Raw genomic sequence first — 27,340 nt, forward strand, 5'->3', positions numbered from 1 at the left:
CCATACATCACGACTGGAAAGACCATAGCACGAGTTATACGGATATTGGTTGGCAGACTGATGTCTCTGCTCTTTACTAGGCGGTCAAGGCTAGCCATGGCTCTCTTTCCCAGAAGCAGGCGTCTCCTAATTTCATGGCTGCAGTCTCCTTCCGGGGTAATCTTGCAGCCCAAGAAGAAAAAATCTGTCACAGCTTCCACTTCTTGTCCCTTGATGCTCCAGGACTTGATAGGGCTAGACGCCATAACCTTTGTCTTTTTAATGTTCAGTTTAAGTCCAAACTTCTCACTCTATTCTTGTACGCGCATCAGAAGTCTCTTGAGTTTCACTTCACTTTCTGCCATTCAAGTGGTATCATCCGCATATCTAAGATTGTTGATACGTTTCCCAGCATTCTTCAGTCCAACTGAAGGCTTGTCCAGATCGGCCTTCCTCATGATGCACTCAGCATATAGGTTAAATAGGCAGGGCGACGGTATGCAGCCTTGTCTCACTCCTTTCTCAATCGGAAACTAATCAGTAAACCATGCCCAGTTCTGACTGTGGCCTCTTGCCCTTCATACAGGTTCCTGAGGAGACAGATGAGGTGATTTGGAACTCCCATATCTTGGAGTGCATTTATAGTGGGCATTTATTCTGGTATGTTGTGGGATACATTTTACTAAGTAGACTCATGTTAGGGTATCTATTAGTCTGTAGCTGTCTCCAGGCAACCGACTGCTCTCTATTAAGGTAGTCGTGGGGAGGTGGGTAGATACTCCTTAAAGCTCTTTCAAGGATGGCAGTTACCTCGGAACTCAAATAGGCCGACGAAGCCGATTCTAACACGGCCTACATATTCAACTTCATTGTAACATTTTATCAAAACCGGCATCGAACCTCCTCAATCCCTACAAAGGGCTAGGAAAAGCGAAAGAGATGCTGCTAGTGCGCCTCTTCACCATCGCGATAGTGTGCCCTGGAGTGCATAAACTATTCAACCCCAATTTTCGGGGCAGTGCCAGTACTGTGGGTAGGTTGCTGATGCCAACCACATGGTATGGGCCCGCAGATTGAACCCACCCCCTACCCGCATCCCTAACCGTTTTCGGGAGGACTGGAAGGCTACCCTGCTCGGCTGCAGCGACCTGCAGGCCTAACTGCAATGGCGGCGGATAAAATAAATTGCGTCCCTGCCTATAACCTCCACTCAGTATCTGCCAGGCAGGGCCATTTAAGACGCGAAGCACACCTCCCTGTATATAAGAAGAAAACGAAAATGCTCAATAGCTGAGCCACCTCCGCTGACTCGTGCGCATAGAAAAAATAGAGAAGAAAGAAAGAAAAGGAGTGGGAGAGAAAGGCGTGCGTCGCAACCACGGTGGTCGCAACAGCTTTTATCCACCACCCAAGCGGTTGCAGGTGCAAAAACGGCCTGATACAGATACAAATCAGGTGCAGGCTAGCCCTCTCCGCAATTAAGCGACTGTGACCTAGCAGACCGTGCCACACTCCTCCCTTACCACCAAGGAACAGCATCTCTGGTGACGATTGCAAACGAGGACCTTCCCCACTCCCTCCCTATTATCTCACTATCAATCTATCCCGCCAACCTCCCCCCCTGCCAAGCTCCTTAAGCAACACTGACCCATATCCTACTAACCTGCCCGGCATCTCCTCACCCCCCCCCGGCGGATCGGTGCCACTCCCACATGGGAAGACTGGGAGACCACACTATGCTCCAAGGACCCGGCGAAGCAAAATATCGCAGTTTGCCGGGCTGCCGACGTTATGGGAAGATTTAACCTGAACGTTTGAGTGTGGTGGGGTCGTGCGGGGACCCAGGGGGCCCCCCTTGCGAAAATAAACGTTTTGTTCTCCTCCTCCCAGCCGCGTAGGACCAGGACCAGCTACCCCCCGCTCCACCCTCCGCTGGCTGCGTTCGACACGGGGTGTGCGATGTACCATCACGGCAAGTCATGATGTCACCAATCGATTCATGCATAGACGAAGCTGATCCCCCAGGCATCCGATCCTGGTGCTTCCCCTAACGCCGCACCACACAGCAAGGTACAGGCCTCCCCTGATGGGGCTGGGACAGGTAGACCACCGCCGCGTGCGGCGGTGGCTAGCCTGTCTGAATATTTATCTGTTGTAGGCCGTCATTGCACCCGCCACCGCTTCGGTGGTGGTTTAACCTATAAAATTACCAATATTATTCTTATTGCTGTATCTATTTATTCGGGCTTTTTTATGGCACGAACACAGCAATCGTATTTGTGATCGGCTCTTGTGTGATTCAGCGTACATTTGCCTTCTAGATGGCGAAGATTACCACGGAAGGGTAATATTATCGTACTGGTTACGTCATTACAAGCGTACTCTAGTGCCTCGACGTCTAGGTAACTTAGCGCCAGCAGCTGTTGTGCCAGCGCCCCAGTATGCTGCAGCAGCACGTATGTACACACAACTTGAAGCGCTTCCTAATGTGTTGCGCTCGGCACCAGTATCCAGGCTGTGCGGAACCATGTGTATGTCGGCCCCGCCTTCGACACACCAAGTCCGACACACAATTGGAAACATGTCTCTTCGCGTGATCTGCCATCGACTGTCAAAGATGTCTACTGGTAGTACACGTCGGGCATCTTGCCAACCAGGGACAGGTTGAGTAGATGGGGCATGGTGCCAAATAATAAATGTATAAATTGTGCTCAAGTAGAGACCAATAATCGTCCTATAAAAAATGTGTAGTCGCGTGTACTATGTGGAAGCTTGTAGGGATGGTTTTCGGTGTGTCTTTTACACATGTTCCGGGACAGCGGGACAAATTTGAATACTTCGTTTAGTATACGGTGATGCTCTGTGGCATTTCTGAAATGTGTCCGAGAAGTCGAGAAGACGCAATAGAGCAATGTTTCCTAGGTTGCGCAAATTGCGAACAATTATATATTGTAATTTGGAGGATCGACTGTTTGTTTTGGGGAACAAGAATTCCGCCAATGGTCAACGTGATATTTCTTGTACCTAAAAACAGAGTGCTTTTAACTGTTTGAAGCTCTGTGATATATAACATAACGGCCAGTTCGAACCTGCACTAGCAGGTGTGTAACTTGTATGGTTAGGTCTCTATTGTGGTCTTTCGTAACCTTTGGATATGTGCAACGTGATCATGTGCTCTTTTGTTTGTCATTTCTTAACAACATTCATGCTTACAGTCAATTTTAATTTCAAGGGTGTTGTCCACTTGCAATCCAGCACTGTGTCCTGTTTTCACATTATTGTATTAACCCAGTGCCATGATGATGACGGGTTTTTTTTTGTACCGCTGGACCTGACATCTCACCTTCGGGTGTAATAAAAATTTTCTTTCGTTTTTAGTGGTGCTCAATAAACGTTTGCCTTTATCTTTTGCTTGCGAAGGCGGTTGGTTAAAAGGAAACTTGCCGCCGATTACGGTGCTTCCTAATGCGAAATTTGAGCGCAGCTCGTCAGCTGTTCCAGCTTTTTGATAGATTGTGGCAAAGAATTCGAGCAATTACAGAGAACTGTACAATTGTACAATTACAGAGAACTGATTATGATGCACAAAGGCGACGGCGACGACTACGCGAAACCCAGGAACGGGCGCCAAAGAGCTTAATGCTGAAACCATGCCATTCGAGACATTTTTTGAAAAGCGAAGTTGTCTTCTTCACAGTGGTGAACTAGGGGTATATACGCAAGCTACATCAAAATATGATACTTCTCTCTGTGAGCGCATGAATTCTCGGTTACTTCACATGTTGCCCCGCAGTTCGGTGCGGGCGCTCGCATTTATCATGAATTATATTTGCAGTGTGTACCATGTGTGGCCACGTCTTCCACTTGAGCTCTGAAGCGTGCCTTTCATAATTGGTTCACAGGGATGAAAAGGCTCAGTATTTGTCACACTTGTTTCTATGGACACCTGATTCATTTATAGGAAGGGAAAGGCGCTGTAACTGTCTCACTTGTGTTCTGTGGACACCGAAACCGCGCCGTAAGGGAAGGGAGGAAGATGGGAGTGAAAGTGGAAAGAGAGATCGTGCCGTAAGGGAAGCAAGAAAGGTGGGAGTGAAAAACCACTTGAGCTCTAAAGCGGGAACTCCAAATCATGTAATTCAAGAGTGCCCTGTAGCACACCCCATGTGGCTCTATGTACGCGCATTGTTCAGGTCCGAATGCGGTGGCACAGTCGCCACAGAGATATCTGCTGAATTGGTAGTGTACATTAGAGCAAATATATCTGATGTAAGCAGGCGGTTGAAGGGTGGTAGTTCCTGGCCCTACGGGCTGGGAAGATAGGTTAACGCAGTTTGCGGCGGGGGTTAGCCAGCCAACGGATTTTTTATCTGCTCTAGGCCGTCATTGCACCCGCCACCGCTTAGGTGGTGGACGGCTTTTGTTGCGGCGCGCGTCTCTCTCTCCCTCTTCTTTTTCTTTCTTCTCTATTTTCTCTTTTGTCCGCACGCGGCAGGGGAGATGGCTCAGCTACAGAGCCAGTAGCAGACCCGTGCATTTTCCTTTCCTTCTTCCTACATTAACAACAACAGAGGTTTGGCATCCTTGCAAGGAAGCCAGGAGAAACCCGTGGTTCCTCTACTGAACCATTTAAGAACAATGATAACTCAACACTTGAACGAGGAACTAGACGCACTTGAGGAGGAGCTTTTCTCCTATATGGTCTGCGAGGCTCTTTGTTGTCAATGATGGGAGCGTGATCATGCCAATCCTTCCATGCAAGGAGGGGTGGCGAGTTTTCGTACAACTTTTCTTAGCCTACAATTAACGCAGCACGGTAATGCCAACCAGGCGAAACCGTGCAAGCATACGATGTACTAACCATATGAGGATAGTGTAATACGCATACCTGAATGACAGTATGCATTACGTACATGATATCATTTTTCTCGTATTTTAAACTATCTAGTCTGCGTGCCTGAAGAAATTAGTCCCTTCGTTGTGCTGTAGGTCATTTTGAAACAATAAAATTCTCTTAAACACAGCATTTCTTCTCTAAGCTGTACTTCTGTTGGGCCGGCAAGTTAACTGTCTAACCTGTCGCCGCTTTGACAGGCGAGGAGCAGTGGAGCATCAAGGACGGAGAACTGAAGCCAGTTACTCCAAAAGGCACAGTGAGGGACGGTTGAGTAGGGTATTGAATAGTGACATAATAAGGTGCAAAACGACACCCAGGGCATAAAGAAGCATATAGAAGCATCTTCTATGGAAGTTCGTCGTAACTTCCACAAAAGATGCTTCTATATGCAAGTATGGTTGTCAATTCCTGTCATGAAATTTTTGAGGCGAAATATTTATTTGGCTCCTGAGTAATGTCAACAGGAAGTTTCAAGAGGTAAATATCAAAACACAAAGAGATTTCGCATCAAAATTGTGACTCCAGCTCTTTCGCACAGTACAGTGTGATATCAAACAATAACACACCATACCATTCTCATGTTGGCTTCCTTCCAGGATTTTTTTTATTGTTTGCTTGTTTAGCCACCATTTTGGTTCCATATAGTGTAGATAGATTCCTAGTAACGGAAAGTCGCAGTATTTCAACGTTTGGGTGGAACTGATTGATTGATTTATAGGAAGGGAGAGGTGCGGTAACTATCTCACTCGTTTTCTGTGGACATCTCAACCGCGCCGTAAGGGAAGGGAGGAAGGTGGGACTGAAAGTAGAAACAGATAAAGAGGAGCCGTAGTGGAGGGCTACGGCGTAATTTCGACCACATGGGGATCTTAACTGATTTATTTATTTATATTTATAGGAAGGGAAAGGCGCGGTAACTGTCTCACTTGTTTTTCTGTGGACACCGCAACCGCGCCGTAAGGGAAGGGAGGAAGATGGGAGTGAAAGTGGAAAGAGAGAAATAGGAGCCGTAGTGGAGGGCTGCGGAGTAATTTCGACCACCTGGGGATCTTTAACGTACGCTGACATCGCACAGCACACGACGCCTCTTCGTTAGTACTCGCGCCGTAAGGAAGGGGCGGAAGGAGGGAGTGGAAGTGGAAACAGATATAGTGGTTGATTGTTTGGTTGATTCACAAGAAGGGAAAGGCGCAGTATCTGTCACACTTGCTCTGTGGACACTTGAACCGCGCCGTAAGGGAAGGGAGGAAGGTGGGAGTGAAAGTGAAAAGAGAGAAAGGGGAGCCGTAGTGGAGGGCTACGGAGTAATTTCGACCACCTGGGGATCTTTAACGTGCGCCGACATCGCACAGCACACGGACGCCACTTCGTTTCGCCTCCATCGAAACGCAGCCGTAATTTCGTCCACCTGGAAATATTTAACGTGCTGCGCTGACATCGCACAGCGCACTGACTCCTCTCCATTTCGCCTCCATGGAAACGCGGCCGCCTACGGTCGGGATCGAACTCGAGTAGTCCGGGACAATAGTCGGGCATCTTAAAACCTTTGTACCACAGCGAAAGGACTGAAATCTAAAGAGCGAAATGTGTTTCCAGTCACTTATGTCGTGCGAGTGCCAACTGCTTTGTAGAGGGTAGTAGAAGAGCTGATGGGGTAGGGCTGGGACAGGCGGGTCACCACCGCTTGCGGCGGGGGCCAGCCTGCCACCAAATTTTTATCTGTTGTTGGCCGTCACTGCCACCGCTTCGGTGGTGGACTATGGCCGTTGTTGCGGCACGCGTCTTTCTTTCCCTCTTCCTTTTCTTTCTTCTCTCTTTTCTCTTCTGTCCGCATGAGGCAGCGGAGGTGGCTCAGCTACAGAGCCAGTAGCAGGCCCGTGCATTTTCTTTTCCTTCGTCCTACAGCCAGAACAATTCCACAGAAGAGCAGTCCTTAAGATGCTTCTAATTCTAACGGAAGAGGCGCGAGTGGGCGCCTGATTCTGTGCGCCACCTATTGTGCAGACAGAAGCAGCTAAATTTAGCTAGCCGCCATTTTCTTTCACTATATTAATGCCAAAGGATTACTTATAATAATAATAATAATAAATAATGCTCACAGATTTCTGTCCGCAGGCCGTGTCAACAGACCGTGTCCGCAAACGCGTCTGCAAAATCGTGTCCGCAGGGTTGTGAGTAATCGAGAAGTGGTAGAGGTTATTGAGTGGTGTCAATTATTATAGGGCGACGTAATGTTGTAGTGGAAAAATAATTAGGCCAATAATTAAATTAGATATATTTATAATAACTAGTTCACAGGAAAGGAAAGGCGCGGTATCTGCCACACTTGTTCTGTGGACACTTGAACCGCGTATAAGGGAAGAAAGGAAGGTGGGAGTGAAAGCGGGAGGGGAGAAAGGGGTGTCGGTAGTGGATATGATGTCAAATAACCGGAAGTATAGCCGAAAAGTGCCTAGGAAGGTATTGCCGCACAATTTGAAAGTACCAAAGACTAAAATTGGCAATCAAGAAGTGAATTAAGCAACTAGAAACAACCACAAGCAACCAACAGCAGCATCTGTGCTTTCGCATTACTCCAATGCAGATCGTGCAGTGATCTTTGATGTTTTGTATATTAATTTATAGTAACGCAAAGGCGCTGTATGTCCACTTCTCGGTGGACCCCTGCATTCGCACTATAAGTGAAGGGAGAAAGGCAAACGTTTAAGGAGAATGAGGTGCCATATGGAGGGCTGTGGAAATATTCCGATATCCTGAGGATGTTTAACCTGCACAGACATCACACAGAACACGGATACCTCTGCGCTCATGCACCGAACGCAGCCACCGGCGTCAGGCTCGAACGAGGGTGCTGAGGTGCGATTTCAGTGTATCTCCTCTCACCCTTCTGTAGGAGGCGGTCCAGGTGACCAATGAAAGTGGGAGATATTGCGCCCTTCCATTTCTATAGATCAACTTTGTGAAACAGTATGGCACTGTGTTGCACCTGAAATAATAAATCGTTAGAGGGACAAGATGCTCCACATTTAAGGGTATGACGAGATAGAATTTCACGCACACAGATTATGTTTATCACTTTATACTTTTAATTAAAATAAAGTTTTCCTTTTTGTACACAATACTTACCATCAGATAACAAAAATTGGACCACAGGAAAGGAAAGCGCAGTATCTGTCACACAATGTCCATGGACAAACACCGCTGAACAAACGCGAGGGTGGCAGTTCCTGGCCCTACGAGGCTGGGACGGTAGGTCAACGCCGCTTGCGGCAGGGGCTAGCCTGCCACCGATTTTTTTTTATTTGTACTCCGTCATTGCCCCCGCCACTGCTTCGGTGGTGGACGACGGCTCTTATTGCGGCGTGCGTCTTCCTCTCCCTCTTCTTTTTCCATTCTTCTCTATTCTTCTGTCCGCACGAGGCAGTCGGGCGTCTTACCACTGCACCACCCCGGAGGTTTGGGCCCCGCCGGGGTGGTGCAGTGGTAAGACGCCCGACTACTGTACCGGAGTACCCGGGTTCGAACCCGACCTCGGCGGCTGCGTTTCGATGGAGGCGAAACGAAGAGGCGTCCGTGTGCTGTGCGATGTCAGCGCACGTTAAAGATCCCCAGGCGGTCGAAATTACTCCGTAGCCCTTCACTACGGCTCCTCTTTCTCTCTTTCCACTTTCTCTCCCACCTTCCTCCCTTCCCTTACGGCGCGGTTGAGGTGTCCACAGAAAACAAGTGAGACAGTTACCGTGCCTTTCCTTTCCTATAAATCAATCAATCAGCGGAGGTTTGGAGGCGAAACAAAGAGGCGTCCGTGTGCTGTGCGATGTCAACGCACGTAAAGATCCCCAGGTGGTCGAAATGACTCCGTAGCCCTCCACTACGGCTCCTCTTTCTCTATTTCCACTTTCACTCCCACCTTCCTCCCTTCCCTTACGGCGTGGTTGCGGTGTCCACAGAAAACAAGTGAGACAGTTACCACGCCTTTCCCTTCCTATAAATAAATCAGTTTTTTTTATAAATAAATCAGTAGCGGAGGTGGCTCAGCTACAGAGTCAGTAGCAGGCCCGTGAGTTTTCTTTTCCTTACTACAGCCACAGCAACAAACGCCTTGAGGGAAGGGAGGAAGGTTGAGATTGAAGTGCTTTAATGTTGAATTCCAATGGCCTCCTGGCGGGGCAGTAACGTAACGTTGGCTGCGACAGGTAGGTCGCCGCTTGCCGGGGGGGGGGGGGGGGGGGACTAGCCTGCCACCAAATTTCTCTCTGTTGTAGGCCGTCATTGCACCCGCCACCACATCGGTGGTGGACGACCGCTGATGTTGCTGCGCGCGTCTTTCTATCCCTCTTCCTTTTCTTTCTTTCTTTGTTTTCTCTTCTGTCTGCACGAGGCAGCGGAGGTGGCTCAGCTACAGAGCCAGTAGCAGGCCCGTGCATTTTCGTTTCCTTCTTCCTACAGCCACAACAACAGCAAGAATTCCAAAGGAAGATCGCGACCGCTCGGCCGAAACACCAACGGAGCGCCTCGTTCGCGCTGAGATCCCTTCCTCCATATTTGCCATCGGAACGCGTGCGCTCCCGCGGGAGCACTTAGTGCAAGAAAAGCTCTTGAGGCGATAGACGCGACAGGATCATCATTATCATCAACCGGATTATCCCAGGAAGAGTGTCCTTGGCGATCTTCAATGTGCAGTGACATTGCATAGCACGCGAACGCGTCTTTGCGCCTCCATCGAAGTGCAGCCGCTGATGGACGCGAAGTGAAGAGGCGTCAGCATGCTGCGCGATGCCAGTGCACGGTAGTGATCTCCAGGTGACCGAGATTCCTCCGTAGCCCTCCACTTCGACACATTTTGGTCTCTTTCCGCTTTCAATCCCACCGTCTTCCTTTCCCTTAAGGCGAGTTTCAGAGGTCTACAGAGAATGTGAGACATTGCGCCTTTCCTTTCCCGTCAACCAATTATTTTCTGAAGGTGCAGAAACTAAATATCATTTTTGATTAACATTATACTGAAAAACATGGCTCGCGTGTGTGAAACGCTATCGCGTACTTTTAAAAGCAGAGCATACATAACACCTGAAAAAAAAATGGCTTTCCATTAGAGCCGTTTGACGCATTTGAGCGCATTTAAAGTTTTACAATTAGTTATTAATTGATTAATTATGCTTTCTACATTTTGTAATTTGCATCATCAGGCATTGACTTTTTACACTGAACATTTTGGCACTTTTGTGCTTATTTGCCAATTTATCATTTTTTCGATTATTTCAGTTATTGTTTTGTAATGAGGACGAACTTAATTCTGAACATTCTTTTCAGCAGCATTTCTATCGCTTCGTATGTGCTCGGGTGTCGACCTGTCTGAACACGTACCGCCATCACCGCTGCAGTGTTGGTGGCAGTGGCTTCAATTAAACGCAATCTTACATTTGCTGGAGGTGCTGGGTTACATCGGTCCTGGAGCTCCGTAGTCGCCAGCTACCGAAACCTGCGATGCCTAAAGACGAGCAACACTAAGTCGTGCAAGCCGGCTCGCCTCGGCAGGGAAACCCGGCGATCTTGAATGGGGCCGGTAAGCATGACTTGGAAGGCTCAAAGCTCACGGACAGGTTGGCCTGTATAGCATATTGTCCTGACGCAGAGGGAAACGACGGCAGCAGAGACCTCGAGTCAACAGGGCAACTCTTCAGGCCTGTGCAACCTCAGCGGAACCAACAAGCGTGCGAGTCACAGCAGCAGTATCTTGTTCGTCGACGTAATCGCGCTTCTTCTTGGGGCGTTACACTGCCTCCCTCTGAAAGGAGCATTGTCCCGATGCTAAGGTAAAAAAAAAGAATGAACCAGCACAAACACGCTTAGTGTCTATACGTGCTGTTTTGCGATGCAGATGCAGCGGAGGAAACATGGAAGGCCTCTTCCAGGGTCACACGTAATACAGCTTAAGCCGGACAACATGAACAACCTCAAGGCGTGAGGAAATACTTGACGATGTTCGACTTCTACTGGGAATAACCTCGTAGTTGAGGTCACCGATGCGACAAAATATCGTGTATGGTCCAAAGTAGCGTTTCATAACTTTTTCCGGCAGGCCTGGACGGCGAAGCAGTGTCCGAACCCAGATCTTATCACCAGGTAGAAAATCAACGTCACGTCTCCGGAGGTTGTTGAGATGACCGTTGGTACGTTGTTGGGGTTGTATGTTGGATCGTGCCAGTTGTCAAGCCTCCTTCTCGCGCTCGCATACGAGTCGAGCATCATTGGCGACGCCTCACGTGGCTCGTGCAGAAGTATAGCATCGAGTATTAGTGACCATTCTACCATGCACCAGTTCGCAAGGTGGCATACGTGTTGTCTCCTCGACTGCAGTATTATAAGCAAACGTAATATAAGGTAACACCCCTTTCCAATTTCGATGGTCGGCGTTCACGTACATGGCGATCATGTATCGGCCATCGTCTTGTTCAGCCTCTCTGTCAGCCCATTGGTTTGCGTATGATAAGGAGTAGTTTGATGGTGGCTGGTGCACCTTAGACGCAGGATATCCTTGAGACGTTGAGCCAGCAATGTGGTACCCAGCTCACTGATCAAAACTGCCAGTGCATCATGCCGCATGATCGTACGGGGAAAGTAAGCGCAAACAAAGAGACAAACACAAGAGAGGAGACAAGACAACGCGCTACTGGCAACTGATTCTTTTATTGAAATCGACACACAATATATAAGAACATCGTCACACCACCTATCGGCTCCTTACGCGTCAGAAGGCAATATTATCTAACAAAAATTCCATGTTCAACCTAGGTTGATCTAAACCCGATAAAAACACCTTACTCTTTAAAAACAACAAATCGACACGTGGTACGTAAAAGGACAAAGAAAAAAACAAACAAACAATAAGCAATAAATTTCATGTTTACCATAGGGTGGACTAAAACCGATAAAAACACAGATAACATTAAAAACAAAATGACACGTGGTGTAAAGGGCCAAAGTAACATGATGGAATGAATAAGAAGTGAGCAATACTTAAAAACAACCCAACCCCGAGACATCGTGTAACATCCTAAACCTTCAATGTTTTAAGCACTATAAGCACCTTGTGCCACCACAAACAGGCAAACAAAACTTCTATGATGATGGGACCCAGTGAAGACGAAACCTTTGGTGAATGCTTACGCTGGTACATGTGTCCGTTCTGGGTTGTATGCTTTCGCGTGCTTTTTATGTCGTCTTCACTTATCAGCATTTCACTGGGTCCCATCATCATAGAAGTTTTGTTTGCCTGTTTGTGGTGGCACAAGGTGCTTATAGTGCTTAAAACATTGAAGAAGGTTTAGGATGTTACACGATGTCCCGGGTTGGGTTGTTTTTAAGTATTGCTCACTTCTTATTCATTCCATCATGTTACTTTGGCCCTTTACACCACGTGTCATTTTGTTTTTAAAGTTATCTGTGTTTTTATCGGTTTTAGTCCACCCTATGGTAAACATGAAATTTATTGCTTATTGTTTGTTTGTTTTTTTCTTTGTCCTTTTACGTACCACGTGTCGATTTGTTGTTTTTAAAGAGTAAGGTGTTTTTATCGGGCTTAGATCAACCTAGGTTGAACATGGAATTTTTGTTAGATAATATTGCCTTCTGACGCGTAGGGAGCCGATAGGTGGTGTGACGATGTTCTTATATATTGTGTGTCGATTTCAATAAAAGAATCAGTTGCCAGTAGCGCGTTGTCTTGTCTCCTCTCTTGTGTTTGTCTCTTTGTTTGCGCTTACTTTCCCCGTACGATCATGAGCCGCATGACAAAACATTCAATGAAACATTTGGCTGCCTCCGCAGCCGTCGCAGACGGAACTGCGCGGGACTCCGCATAGCGTGTCAGGTAGCCTTTGGCTATGATTATGTATTTGTTGCCGGACAGGGACGCGGGAAATGGGCCAAGAAAATACATTCCGATTGTGTGGAATGGGGCACTAGGTGGTTCGATTGGATGAAGAAGACCCGCCAGACGTGTGGGTGGCGTCTTCCGCCGTTGGCACTCGCGACAAGTTCTTGTGTACTGACGCACATATTTAGCGAGTTTGGGCCAGTAATACTTTTCCCGAATCCGTGAAAGTGTTCGGCTGTAACCAAGGTGACCAGCAGTAGGACCATCATGGCAAGCTTCCATGATCTCGCTGCGCAGATTTTCCGACAGAAGAAGCCACGATGTCTGGCTGCTGTCGAATTTTCGAAGTTATTTTTCTACAGGATGCCATTCCGAATTCTAAATGTGAGTATAGTACGCAGAAAAACACGAGGTACGCAACGTCGTCTCCTCCTAGGTGCGCTATTAGCTGACCATGCTGTGGATCATGCCTTCGACGAACCGCAATATTTGCGGTGTTTAAGACCGCAATAAAGCTGTCCGCGTCATCATCGTAACAAGCGGTCAGCGTGATGATGCCTTCTGCCGGATTTATATGTGATAGTGATGTCGTACGCCTGCAGTCGAAGGCTCCATCGAGCAAGCCGTCCCGCGGGATCCTTCAGGTTGGCCAACCAACATAATGAGCTGTGGCCGGTGACCACACGAAAGTGGAGGCCATAGATACGTGGTCGGAACTTGGTTGTTGCCCAGATGACAGCGAGGCACTGTTTTTCCGTAGTGGAAAAGAAGCGCGGTCGCTTCGGCGAAGACTAAGCTGCTGCTGTGACGGCCAGTAGGACTTAATACTGGGCTCGAATTTTATGTTGGGGTGTTCTGCACGAGAATCGTTCCCTGCATCTCCCCCAATGTCACGTCCTGACACACACGAAACACGACGGCAGCAGAGACCTCTTGTCAACAGGTGACGGCACAGGGCAGCGCAACTGCAGCGGAACCAGAACGCGGGCGAGTCACAGCAGCAGCGTCGGCTGCGTCGGAGCGATAGCGCTGCTTCTTCGGGCGCTGCTATATGGGACCACGAGACAGAGCTGAACAATGAATGTCATCTTTGAGTTAACCGGCGCTGCTAAATTATGGTATAGGAGCCGCGAAGACAACATCCGCACTTGGCGCACATTCAAGCCGAAGCTCACCGATCGCAGAAGTTTTTGGCCGCCCGTCGTTCACGAAACTTCGCGCCGAACAGCGCTTGCGTGAACAGTCCCAGCAGATCGGCAAAAGCTTTACCAGCCATATTGAAGAAGGTTTTGACATATACTTGAAGCTGACAAGAAAAACACATCCTGAAGGGTACCGACGACGATGCCTTTCAGATGATGTTAGCGCGCGGCTTGCGCTCGGTTACCGCAGTGTTTACGCTCTACCGGAGCTTCGAAGAGCAGCACAAGTAGTGGGTATTGATTAGGCAGCACCTAGCCTAGGTTGAGTCGCTTGCTGTATTCACACCTGCCGCTGACAACATCTCTCTACAGCTACACGTCAAAGAATTCGTATGTGAAGAGGTAGCTCACCTACTGTCTCTTCTGCCTAGGCACTCAAAAGGCGCCACTATATTTTGCCTTGGCTCTCCTCCACGCTATACAAGATCAGTTTGCTGAGGCGCTTCCATCCGTCCCTCCACGGCCACCGGTCGTCGCCGCGACCCCTCACTTATGCTGATGCTCTGAGAAGGCCTGTTGCCTCTGCCTTGAGTTACACCGACGTTGCTACAAGACATGTCGCTGGACTCATGACCTACGCAGATGTCGTCGCACTCCCACTGCCGCTACTTATCGCAATGTGTAAGCGGCGGCCCCGTATCTTCGTCTGGCTCCAAGAGCAAGGAATATCTGTCGCGGACAGGACAACAGCAACATATGCCACACGGGCTGTCTTCCTGGACATAGCGCTCGCTACTGCCGAAACTCAGAACCACCTGTCCAGGATTCCAGGTTCTGGCCTCCAACGTCTTAGACTTCTGCGCCTGTTGAGTCACCATATGGCCGTCCCTCCTTTCCAGACCGTTCAGCCCTTTCAGGCCGCCGCTCAGCCTCACCGCAGCACCGCTCCATCTTGCCGGGGCTAATATTATTGAAGTTTCGGTAGAAGGCTTTACTTTCACACCTTTTATTGACACTGGCGCTACGATTAAGACACTGGACGCGAAGCTTTTTAGCTTCTTAAAGAATGTCAAGACACCAATTGCAGGCCCTTCGCTGCGTACGGCAAGCGCTCAGCACATAAAGCCGTCAGCAGCGTGCACCGCTCGAGTAGTGATCCAGAACTTGCTTTGAATAGTCGAGTTCGTCGTGCTGTCCCTTGCTCACAAACTTTTATCTTAGGGTAGGATTTCCTGTTGCGCCAGCAGCTCTAATCGATTACGGTCGTATTTAATTCAGGTTCTTCGTTCTGCCCGGGACGTTGTCGGACACTGCTGTGTTATAGTCTCTGCGCTGAAGCCCTCGTTGCCAAAGATACGGACTTCCTGCTCTCCCGCCCTTGTATGCCTTTCTTATGACTCTAAGCGATGGCACTATCCTCTACACGCCGGCCGATAATTTTCTGCACTGCAGTTGCCGCCTTTTACCTCAGGCTGTTCTCTAATTAAAACTTTATATTTTGAATTTAGCCTCATTAGGCATTTCCTGTTCATTTGAGAATTTTGACATCTCAAAAGCCATTGACCCGAAGTTTTCATTTTTCACTTCCTTGTTTGGCTAATTAATTAATTACGATGAATTCATTCACTTATCATTTATTATCAAGTACAAATCAATATTTTATTACTGCCACCCCAAATTACCCTTGATAAGATGTCTTGCTCCTGATTTTTTCCTATCTGCGTGGCCGACTACTACAACTTTTAACCGATCACTCCAAATTCAAATTCATTTTATTTTCTTTGTGTGCAAGGAAGGAGCAGCCACAAAAAGCTACCGTTCGCGGCAGCTTGACGAGGTGGCTACCCCTACAAGTGATGACAGCAGCGGCGACGCGCGTACATTAAGGAGTACAAAAACAAGCATATTTTAAACACTTCAGTTCACAATAATATACACATTCTGTTTTGCATACACTGCACAGTTAACCAAATCAACTACACGATTGTTATATACAGATATGTTAAAGAAATAGAGAGTCGAGAGTCGGAAAACACAAAATAGTACACAAGTACCAAATCAACAGTCAAGCACGAGAGACATCGGGGAAACACTAGAATACAATCATAATCAAATAAAAACACTTCGAAGGCCTTTATTTGGCATATAAGTGATACTGAGTTATCAGTTATCAAAATTATTTACCATTGATGGAAGCGTATATGTCAAGGACTGCGGGGAATAGTTGTTTTGGGGTGTAGGAACATGCCAGTACTCGGGTTGGCGGGTATTATACAGCAATGACTTTGGCGTGCGTTTAGAGAGATCAGCAAAGAACGGATTATATACGAGTCGGCTAAACGATGTTTATACAAATTATCCATTCCAACTACATTAAAACGGTCAAATAACTCTGCAGAGGGAGAGGCGAAGGGAACATTTGCAATTATCCGTAATGTCTTTGTCTGCAGAATGAGTAACTTGTGGATATTTGTTCTGGTTGTTGTCCCCCAAACCAACAGTCCATAATTTATTTTGGACAAAATTAAAGAATATCAACAGTTTCACTCGTTCTGGTAATATATATCTATATTTAATAAGTGGACCAGTTATTCTGCACAATTTTTTATGTAGTTCATTGATATGGGAGTCCCAACTCAGGGTGCAGGAGAAGTGAACCTCAGTGATTTTATGCATTCAACAATGTCAATGGAAATTTCACCATAAGATATTTTGGGCAAGGCAACAGTTTTGTTCTTCGACCGGAGAGCTGATAGATAGAGAGGTGATACGTTTCTCACGAGCCCGGCGCTGCTGTCAAAATGACAGCGAGCCACTCTACGAACAATGACAGTGTGAACCAATAAAGGTTTCGCTTTCCGATCTGGCGTGCAACATGTTTGGATGTTGCTTACGACTGCAGGAAGAACAGATCTCATGCGGTGACTTAATAAGCAGCTAATATCTTATAATCGAAGTAGAGTCAGGGGATGGGCTTCCACAGCTTCGGGTCTGACGGTTTTCCGCCACTTTTTCAGAGTATTATTTGACTCTCACGGAACGTCTCTGATTGAAACCTATTTGCAAGAAGCTCGCTGTGCATTTGGCAAGACATCTGCGGACTACATGGTTGGTTTTACCCCGCCGGGGTGGCGCAGTGGTTACGGCGCTCGACTACTGTTCACAAGGACGCGGGATCGAATCCCGGCTTCGGCGGCAGCTTTTCGATGCAGGCGAAAAGCAAGGCGCCCGTGTGCTGTACGATGTCAGTGCACAGGTGGTCGAACATTTCCGGAGTCCTCCACTCCGGCGTCTCTCATAGCTTAAGTCGCTTTGGGACGTTAAACCCCACAAACCAACAAGCCAACCAACATGGTTGGTTTGTCATTTCGCCGCTGCTTGCTCGTACTTGGCGGAGTCTGAAGGCTACCGAGGGTTGAAGCACGCAGGCGGGACGGGCCGGCGAAAATGAGCCACGGCTTTCTTGAGCGACTTACCTGGTGTCTTATCCATTTGTTTTTCACCAATCGCCTTCACAAGCAAAGCACAGAGGCAAAAACGTTTATGGAGCACCACCAAAATGTGGGTTCCTATATGCATCATCATCATCATCATCATCAGCCTGATTATACCCACTGCAGGGCGAAGGCCTCTCCCATATTTCTCCACTTAACTATATGCATCAGCTCAGATAAATTCGCAAGATCACCTCTACGCGCAGCGGAACAGCGACCCTATCTCTCAGCACATTACATCATGTTTAGAAAAATATTATTAGACATTAGACATTCACATGAGCGGCGACAAATTACTAAAACTCGAAATGCGCATGATTAGGAACAAAATAATGTGTACATAAAATAAATCTTAACAAATACATCACAAATCAGCATTTACATAGAGCATAAACTTTGGTTGTTCGTGATGCTATATAAAATTTTGAATGGTAATGTACATGAAGTTATAGACAATGTAGAATAGTTTGTCAATCAAGCCGAGGTATAACGTATACAGCAAACGCATGCACAGTATGTATTGCACATGTGGGTTGCGATGCATACACCCTTGAGTTGACATATATACTTGCTTTATATTACATGTAACAAGGTGGGTTGAAAACCCCTCAAGACACGTCCATCCGACATGTGTGGATGCACATGTGTGTAGCTATGTGTACAGTAGTGACTTGACATAAATATTTGCATCATATTACAGGTACCACGGTGGATTAATAACCACCCTGACATGTCCATCCGACACGGAAACAAAATGGCAAGACCATTGGCGAAAGAACTCTCGATCCCGAAGGTAGAAAAGTTCCTCAGCCAGAAAGCTTATGATCTCCTTTCGTTGACACGCCAGGACAGGGAAAAGCGCACGTCGGCTCCGGCCAGATGCTATAGCCTCACAACGAATGCGCCAAAACGCGAAAGCGCCAGCTACAATCAGCAATCGTGCAAACATGTCTGTTCAGAAAAAGTTTTGTTAGCCACTATACATTGCCATGTGCGATGAAAAATGAACAAAATTATCTACAAAGAGATGTTTACGGACTTCGATTCACATAAAACATACATATATGGTTCAAAATGCACTGTATTTACATTCTAAACCAGTAGCAGCTTTCGCCTGCGCATCTATGCTACTTGCATCAAAACAGGATACAACAAAGAAATGCAACATACATTTTGCCACAGGAAACCAAATCCTCAACAGCCATCTCACTGCCCTAGTGCGGCATGTATTGGACATAACGCAGGTTACATTCCTCACAATGGCCCAAGGGTTACAGGGGAGGGTGCCTAATATCGAACCATTGGCCTCCGCAGCCTGTCCCCTCTTACAACGAAATACCTTGTGTGCCAGCGCCGCAGAAACCGCGCCTCTCCGTCTGCTTCTAACTGGCTGGACAAGTAAGTCCGAAGCATAAGGCGCAGGTTCTGCAGCGCCGGGTACATTGCTCTCATTGGCTGCCTTCGTGCTTCGGCGAGGCAGCGCCGTTTCCACAAAACAAACATTGCACACAAGAAAACCAATCGTCCAAAGAGCCTTCGCGGTTCTCGAACTCCAGGTCCGGCGCGAACAAACAGTGATCTATATTCCAAGTGCCACATTGTTCGCGCTACCCCACATTCAAAGAACACGTGGCGCAGAGTCTCTGTAGCCCCACAGTTGGCGCACTGCCTATTGGGCTCGAGTTCCCATTACTACAGTTGCTCTCTTGTTGAGAGGACGCCCCAGCGCCTTCGCTACTCGCAGTCTCTAGCGCTCGGGGGTACTCTGCGTAAATCCAGTTCCCTTCACCTCCTCGCCCTCGTGCGCTGCTGGTCATCTGGGCTGAGTTGCGCGCAGGCGACCAGCTCGCTGATTCCAGAGGCGGGGATTTCGCAAAGTGGAGAATCAGGGAACTCTATCTAGCAACGATTTCAGGTCCTCAGCTGGGGTAAACACGCGACGAGCAGTGCTCAAAAAATACAATAGTGTAAGCAGACTTTATTGGGTACATATATACGTACAAAAACGCACATTACTCACCGACCAAAGCACTATAGAAAACACTGTATGGTACGAATACATAACTGAAAACATGATTCCCCAGAGAGGGGAAAACAATCCTGTGGTCCAGAGACCGATTACAGCGGAACCGTATGCAAATGCGATTCCTTCGTTCATGGCATAACAAAGCGCGAATAAGTGCATTGAGCAAGAAGAATAAAATTGGTAATTTGAATGATAAATCTGCATCTATGAAGAAGACACAAAATAATTGCATTTCCTTGCTTTGCCTGCACAGAACCGCTAACCATTTTCTGGTTAAAAAATAAAGTTGACCGAAATATTTTGAAATATTCTCACAATACATCACAGAGCGAATAGCTTCCAACATCTGGTGGATGCTATCGGAATATTTAGTTTGTATTCACCTCGCCCTCTGCAAGGCTAAGCTGCTATTTACTCCGATACCGTGAAAGTGATATGAAGTTAGACGTGTACGTGAACGAATTGTTTAACATCATTATCCCACACTGTTGCCTTTGCAATATTAATCTGCCCATGTGCCTCACTTTAAATTTCGCAACGTGTTAGGAAAATGGAGGCCTTTAGTTGAGACCGTGCTACGCCAACCAGTGTCATCCATGCCCTGAGCGCCTTCGGTTCTTACGCCGAGCACACGGAAGCCGTCATAACTGCTCAAGAACGCCGTCTGCACCTCAGCTGTACAGGCATCAGTACCCTTCAGCGACTGGGACGTCACCACCTCACAAAACACGTTGACACAATACGAATCAGGCTACCCTTGGCCACCCGCAAAAAGTACCATGTCCTTCCAATTCCAACCAACATAGACCCCCTACACCAGGGTGAACGACGACAGGCCCGAGCCAAGCAAATTCAGCAAAATGTCATACGACGCAGAACAAACATTCTGTACACTTATGCCAGCCCCTACCAAGGTCGGCGTCTGCAGCAGCAAACGTCACAACCAACCTCGAAGACGAGATAACCAGCGCCACGGTCCAAAGCCGAAGCATAGCGAACGCTGAGGAAGTGGCAATCGCGCTTGCTCCCTTCCGATACGGTGCGGTTCAGATGTCCACAGAGCAAATGTGACAGATACTGCGCCTTTGCCTTCTGTGAACCACTTTATTATTATTATTATTATTATTATTATTAATATTATTATTATTATTATTATTATTATTATTATTATTATTATTATTATTATTATTATTATTATTATTATTATTATTATTATTATTATTATTATTATATTTCTTTTTCTTCAAGATGGCGCCTAGTAAGGACGCATGTGCGCTGTGCTCTCGCCCGTTTTTTGGCAAGCAGCAGTTTTTACGATGTGCCGACTGTGCGAAACGTGTTCACGCGAAGTGCGTCACTTGGGCGGATGACGAGCTGCAACTCATGAAGTCCGGCTCTCGGCCATTCGTGTGTAATTTGTGTGCGTCGTCGTCGTCTGACGGTGTTAGGCTTAGCGACGGTGGTGCGCCGGCGGCTACGTTCCTTTCTCCCGTCGCCCCGCTCCTGCCCAGCCACCCGACCGGTTTTCCCCCTTCAACCGCGACCGGCGATCATGGCGGTGAGTTTGCCTCGCTACGGGCTCTCCTCCTCGACGCGCTTGAGGGAATCTCTTTTCTGAGCGATGAGGTTGCCCAGCTACGAGAGGAGAACGAGCGCCTTCGTGGAGAGAACTCGCGGGCTTTCGTACAACAAGCCGAGGTCATTAGAGAGATTTAGCTTACCGGAGACGTATGACGTCTCCCGGAGACGTACAGACATAGACGTATCGGACGCCTACTGCGCATGCGTGAAAACTGCCGATACGTACAGGCGCTGGAGACGTACTCCGGAGACGTATGCCGCGTGACGTCCAGCTTGCCGTAATCTCGCGAGATCTCACGAGATTTCAGCAGCCATGGAGCCAAGCCGCCAAGCTAAGCCAAGCGCCGATGGGATGGTGCTACGAGTGCTTGTAGAGTGCTGCTGTGCGCAACGGGCCACATAGTTCTCCCGTTTTCACATTGGCGTCATCAAATGCTGTAATACCCTTGCCCCGGCCGTGCCAAGAAAACATCATGCGCAAGCGTTTCAGTGCGGCGGACGACCAGCAAGTAGCTCGAGATCGCCACCATCCTGTACATACACTGTACAGCGCAGGGAGAAGGCGCCGTCGAAAGAAGTTGCAACGATTTCTAGGGATCCGCCGACGGCGAACGAGCGCTCGCTCCGCTGCGCAATGAAGGCGTTCGCAAAGGCCTTTGCAAGCCATCCAGCGTCAGAAAAAAAAAATGATTCTGGTAAGTCACTACCCACTACCTTCTCTGTTCATACGATCGGACTGGACAGCGGACTGTCCGAGCGGAACAATTAGTTATCATATGTGACGAAAACGGCACTTTCGAGTAGCTCGGAATGGCAGTGACTCGGCGCCTGCCGATCGCGTGCGCTCCGAGTAGGAGTGGTGGTGGATGATGCTTTCCCACGATACATACGGCCCGCCCGTCTGAACACCGCCTAGTCGATTGCTGGGGAATAGCAGCGCAAAGTAAAAAGCCACTTACGTTGTGCGAATTAGATACATGATATTTCAGCATTTTTGCTAAGCATGGCTCGAGTTGCATAATATAATACACGTCGTGTAGCTGCTTTTGTTTACATGTGCATGTAAATGTGCACAGCCACCAGGAGCCACAATAAATGAAAATTGTTTGCAAGATGATTTACTTTATCTTCTCAGACAATTGTCTGGCACCATTAGCTAACAGCACATGCTGAATGCAGTGCCAAAGCCAAATATTGCAAGAGGTCATTTAATTTTTTTTTTGCTCCAAGCTGTGTCCCTGTGTCAGCACGTGAAATGAAGTATTTTATGGTGTTGGACAAAACATTCAGGCACTGGAAGTCTTATTAGCATTTACAAGTCGCAGAGGCTAAACTGGTTTGCTCATTGTGTTATAAAAACACCCGAAAATTAAAAAAGGATCCTTGTTAAGGACCATTGCATTGAATGAAGGCAACAGTGTCTGCGTCGTGGCACTTTTCTAGTGTCCTGGCGCAACTTTCAGCTGCACAATTAGATCCTGTTTTCAGCTGCACAATTAGATCCTGTATTATGTTGGCAAGTTAATTACCAATCATCTTCGCTCACATGGTTATTCCCTTTCAGATGAAAATGAGCCTGCAAGTGCCTGAATGACATGGTGCCCAGAGAGACTCATGATGATGAAAGCAATCATGACAACTCCCGGAATAGTAAGCAACAACACTTCTTATATTACTTTCTTCAATGTTCTTGTTGAACATGTTACAGCTATTTACAAAGCACTGCAATGTTCAGTCTTGATTCTCTTACTGCAGTGTACAAAGTGTAGCCAGAGTGCTAAAGTAAGCTCGTGCATGTTGTTATGCACCGGAAAACAGCCCAAAATCTCATGGCTGCAGAAATAATTATTTCTTTCATTTGTTTGCTTGCTTCCATGGCACAGCCACAAGTCTGCACAGTGTGGAGCCGCTGCCGTCAACACCAAGCCTGCAGTCAGTGCCCTTGAGGGGTGAGGACATATTTACGTTATTTTGAGCAGCACCAATTTGTAAAAAGTTTTATTTATCTCAATGCCTTAACAACTTACTATAGTTTAAAACTCAAGACTGCTTAGTACAACTGCACTAGAACCTAGTTGTTAGCTTTTGCAATCATACCAAAACTATGCATGGACCAGCAGCAGCAACAGTGCATTATACAAAATGCAATGGCCTATGAAAGCAGCGATAAATGAAATAAATGAGTAGGAAAACAAATTATTCACAAATTTTCATGTTCATGGTGCACACTCACGAGACCATCGCAATGCTTTGTGTATTGTTATGCTTGTCTCAGACTGTTTTGAACCTACACTCCATTTGGTGGCATGACTGAGTCTTCGGTTTGAGAGAAGAATGACGTTTCGAAGATGAGAGAACAAAAACAATGAAATTTGATTGCACTTCTGCAGACTTATGTACATACTTCAAAGGTCTTAACAGCAAAAGGTCAAAAGCAAGTTCATAGCAATGATAGACTATTGAGCCTCTTGCCCAGGGCCAGTATTGTTTTTTTTTTTACTCCACAAGAAACCTTTAAACAATCAATCCAGCCCTCTCACAGAACTTTGGCCAATAAAACACGGCACATCTCTTCGGGTCAATCAGCCAGTCAATCAAACAGTATTGGTAAGCAATGTTCCTGCAGTCATACCTTGGGAACAGGCGAGGAGACATAGAAACTTCCTTTTTCACTTCGATAGCGTTGCAATAGTCAAACAAGGAGTCTGTCTGCCAGAAAAACACAGGGCATGTCTGATGTCACATACAGCGGATCAAAACAGCATCTGTAGAACTCAACTCCTAATGGATCAGTGTAATGGTTTTATGGCCATGTCCCTTCTCCCAAACAGCCACCGTATCTTCCTGTGCGGTGTGGCCTCAGGCACCCCTCTTCAGAATGTATTCATCATCGGGCAAAGCGTGGGAAGTTCCCACATGCTTTTTTCTTTTTGCGGCTTCACACTTTTGTGTGATGTTTGCCTGGACGCGTGATGCATTTCCAGCTCTTAGGTCATTGCAGCATGCTGCTGTGCATGTGCATAATCAACGCAAAAGCTGAGAAGTAATATTTTATAGAGACATTTCTACCGCAATTACCCATTTGGTGAATTTTATTTATCCTCAAGAAAAGGATGGCAAAATTATATTATTGTTTACTCCACCCTCCACTGTGGTCTTAATGCATTGGTTGATGTGAAAAAATGATTCAATTTGTTTTCAATGTGCATCAGAAGGAGCGTTCACTGACATAAAATAACATCAAATACCATGGAAAATCTTTTGCATATGCCAGCAACAGGCAAGTCCCAGTATAGATTGCTGTTGAACGTGACACTTGGTATTCTCTGCGAGCCTACAATTGTAATGTTCCGGCTCTCATTGCTGACAGCACGATTAAATTTTTTTTTTCTGGGAAAATAATCAGCGTTGCCTTTGAACAATTTATATTAAGTTTGTTTGATTGAAACCACAACAATAATGTTAACAGGAAGGCTTTGCTTTGCTTTGTCAACGTGTCTGCATCAGTGCCCGTCATAATAGAACAGTCATCTGCATGTGGTGGTGGCAAAACTATTAAATATCCAACAGGTGCAAGATAGGTGTCAACTTATCCGCAAAGATGACGGCCTGGAGTCCTTGGACATGGGCGACGTCAGCTAGTCGGATTAGACCTAGCAGAGTTTCAGGGCGTGAGCTCGACAGTAGTTTCCCAAAATTATTTTTTGTCTCTCGATTTATATTTTAGATTTCTGGACACGCCCATATCATATGTACCAGATCCACCCTATATATGTACGACAAATTTAATGGATATGTCGATGTGGGCAATGTCTTTGATGAACACTTTCAACAACAGTGGCCAAAGCAGGCTTCCTTGTGAAACACTGTTAGTGACTGTTAGATCGTTCAAATGGTGATTACTCAGGCATGCTATTTGTGTTTATTCTCCTCTCCTTCGGGGCAAGTGCCAAGGGATATACCCTACAACCTGTGTGCAATTCCGTTCACAACTATATAATCACACCAGGTAGATTGCTACAATGAGAATTCACTGCCTTTTCTTTTCCTTCCTTTTTTTTCATGAAATTCTTGTTTAAGATTCGTAATTATCAAAATACCCAATTGCTTGCCCATGAACCTTTTGTACTTGCTATATACCATGGCCTATTCCCCGCCGTGGGTATGTGCCATTACCACTAAATGGGTCTGATACATAGGTCAGGGGTGGAAGCAGGCTCAAGCATTTTGGAGCAGCTTTGGGAGCAGCGAGACAAGACTTTTGGAGCAGCTTTGGAGCAATGAGACAAGAGTTTTGGAGCATTTGAATTATGTTTTGGAACAGGTTCCTAAGGTCAAATGCCTCTGATAATTGTAGTAATTGTATTTCTCTTTCTGACAGAAAAAGATGAGCTCTTCCTTTTTATGCAAGTTCAATGCCTCTCCAACTTCGCACTCATTTCTGACAAGACAACGGCCAACAACTTGAAACAGACTAGCAGTAAACAAAATGCTTGCTGGTGTGCTTTATAACTGAAAACCTAGTGTGACCTTGTGACCGAATGCATTTGCCTATTCTGACTTGACAGATTCAAATGTCAAGTTTACCACTTCAATGCACTCAAGCAATGCCACTAATTTGGAGCTCAGATTAATGGACATGACATTTCTGCTCTCTATCTTGTGCATATCCCTTTTTGATCCTATGCCTGTGCTGATAAATTCCTGAGCAGTGGTCAGTAGTGCCTTCAGGAAATGTAGATGGCACTGAAGGGTAGCCTTTTCATCCTTCAGCATTTTTACTTCACTACCTCCTTCCAATAGTTGTATCATTCTTTGCTTGAGCAATGCTGGGGCTCATTTTTTAAATCTTGGCAATAGGCCCTGTATGGCTTTCCAACACTCTTGAGACGCTTTCTAGTGAGTGACATCTTTGGAGTACCAACCCATAACGATTCAAGTATGATTTTGTCTGCCGTAGGCCCGACAAGCCTGTTACTGAAAAAGAGGCTCGATAAGTGCCTGCTTGTTCTTAGACCACAACCATTAGAATAACTCATGTGGTTTTTCCAGTCGGGCAAGTTTCCTTCCGAACGACTCACGGTAGTTTGCGCCTATCTGCTTCGCTTGCTGCTCTTGCTTCTCCCTCCACCGGCGATTCAAAAGGCTGAGAGGTGCTACGTCACATGCACAGTGCATTTTTTTTGCAATTATCTCCAATCGCCAGTGACTCATATTAAATTTACTTGCAAACAAATATTTATTATGCCACATGCTTCCTTCCCTTACAAAAATTTCGTTTGTATTAAGCCCAGTGCTAGATGCGTTATATCTTTGCCACTGGTGCAAAGACATTGTTTGCGTGTTGCACTAAATTTGATGGTAGAACATTAAAACAGCCGATTTGGAGCAGTTTTGGAGCAATATTGTATTTTGGAGCAGGATAGAGCAGGAAAAGCAGTTTGGGAGCAGAATAGAGCAAATGGAGTGGCAATTCCACCCCCGATAGGTGCATTCACAAGAGGAGACTGCTGCACTTCTGTGCCATGATATAGGGGTATGCCATATGCCCAGACATTTCATGAATAATCATATGCGTAGTTATTCACTGCAATACCAGCTGGAGAGCAATATTAAACAACCTCCAGCTTTCTCATAACAGCTTTAATTTTACTGTAATTTCTGTGAACACTGCACCTTTTCATTCCAGGAAGGTAGAAGAATACAACACGGATTTTTTATGCAGCACATGGTGACGAACACTGCCCCGTGTGAAGATGGACATGTGGAGATCAGCTGGTGAAATCTTGGCAATCAGTTGACAAGATGCTGATTGCGCTGATGAAAGAATGAAAGTTATTTATGTTGGCACTATATCACATTGCAGATAGCACCAGTTTATTTTCTCCAAAACCCTCTCGACCATGTTCACTTTGCCAAATAAATCCCAAATACATTTTTGCAACACAAATGCTGTCGGTGTGTTTCTGTTCTTGCATTTTATGGTGCATAAGCAGCTAAGGCTACAGTTTCGCAAATACAGGTCCAAAACTATCTGCAAAGGGCATTACACGAATTTTAAATTGCATATTTTAAGAAATATTTGCATTGTGAGAATTGTAAACATATGCAATGACTCGAAAAAAAATATGTGCGCTACCTCTCTCAAGTGAGCCTCAGCTACAACGTTGAAAACACTGTTAGTGGCCTGTGGTCACCACTTCACCAAAAGAAATTCAAAATGTCCCGTCACATAGTGGTAATTGCTAAAAACATATCATAGGTCAGTGTTTCTCAAATAAGGGCTCACGAAGTGATTTTCAGGGTCCACGAAACCCACAGCTGCAAAAAAAAGAAAGATATGCG

General features: G+C 46.5%; 1 long non-coding RNA gene across 1 annotated transcript; it reads left to right on the plus strand.

Moving 5' to 3' along the window:
* The first annotated feature begins 21,180 nt into the window (after window positions 1-21,180).
* LOC146179666 (uncharacterized) lies at window positions 21,181-26,945 on the plus strand. Its single transcript, XR_014700749.1, has 4 exons — window positions 21,181-21,690; window positions 22,560-22,645; window positions 22,879-22,944; window positions 26,685-26,945. It is a non-coding gene; the product is annotated as an uncharacterized LOC146179666 (long non-coding RNA).
* Window positions 26,946-27,340: the final 395 nt, after the last annotated feature.

This window comes from Amblyomma maculatum, chromosome 9 (genome assembly GCF_055883805.1).
Source record: "Amblyomma maculatum isolate TAMU_Amacu chromosome 9, ASM5588380v1, whole genome shotgun sequence".
In the NCBI taxonomy this organism is placed as follows: Eukaryota; Metazoa; Arthropoda; class Arachnida; order Ixodida; family Ixodidae; genus Amblyomma; species Amblyomma maculatum.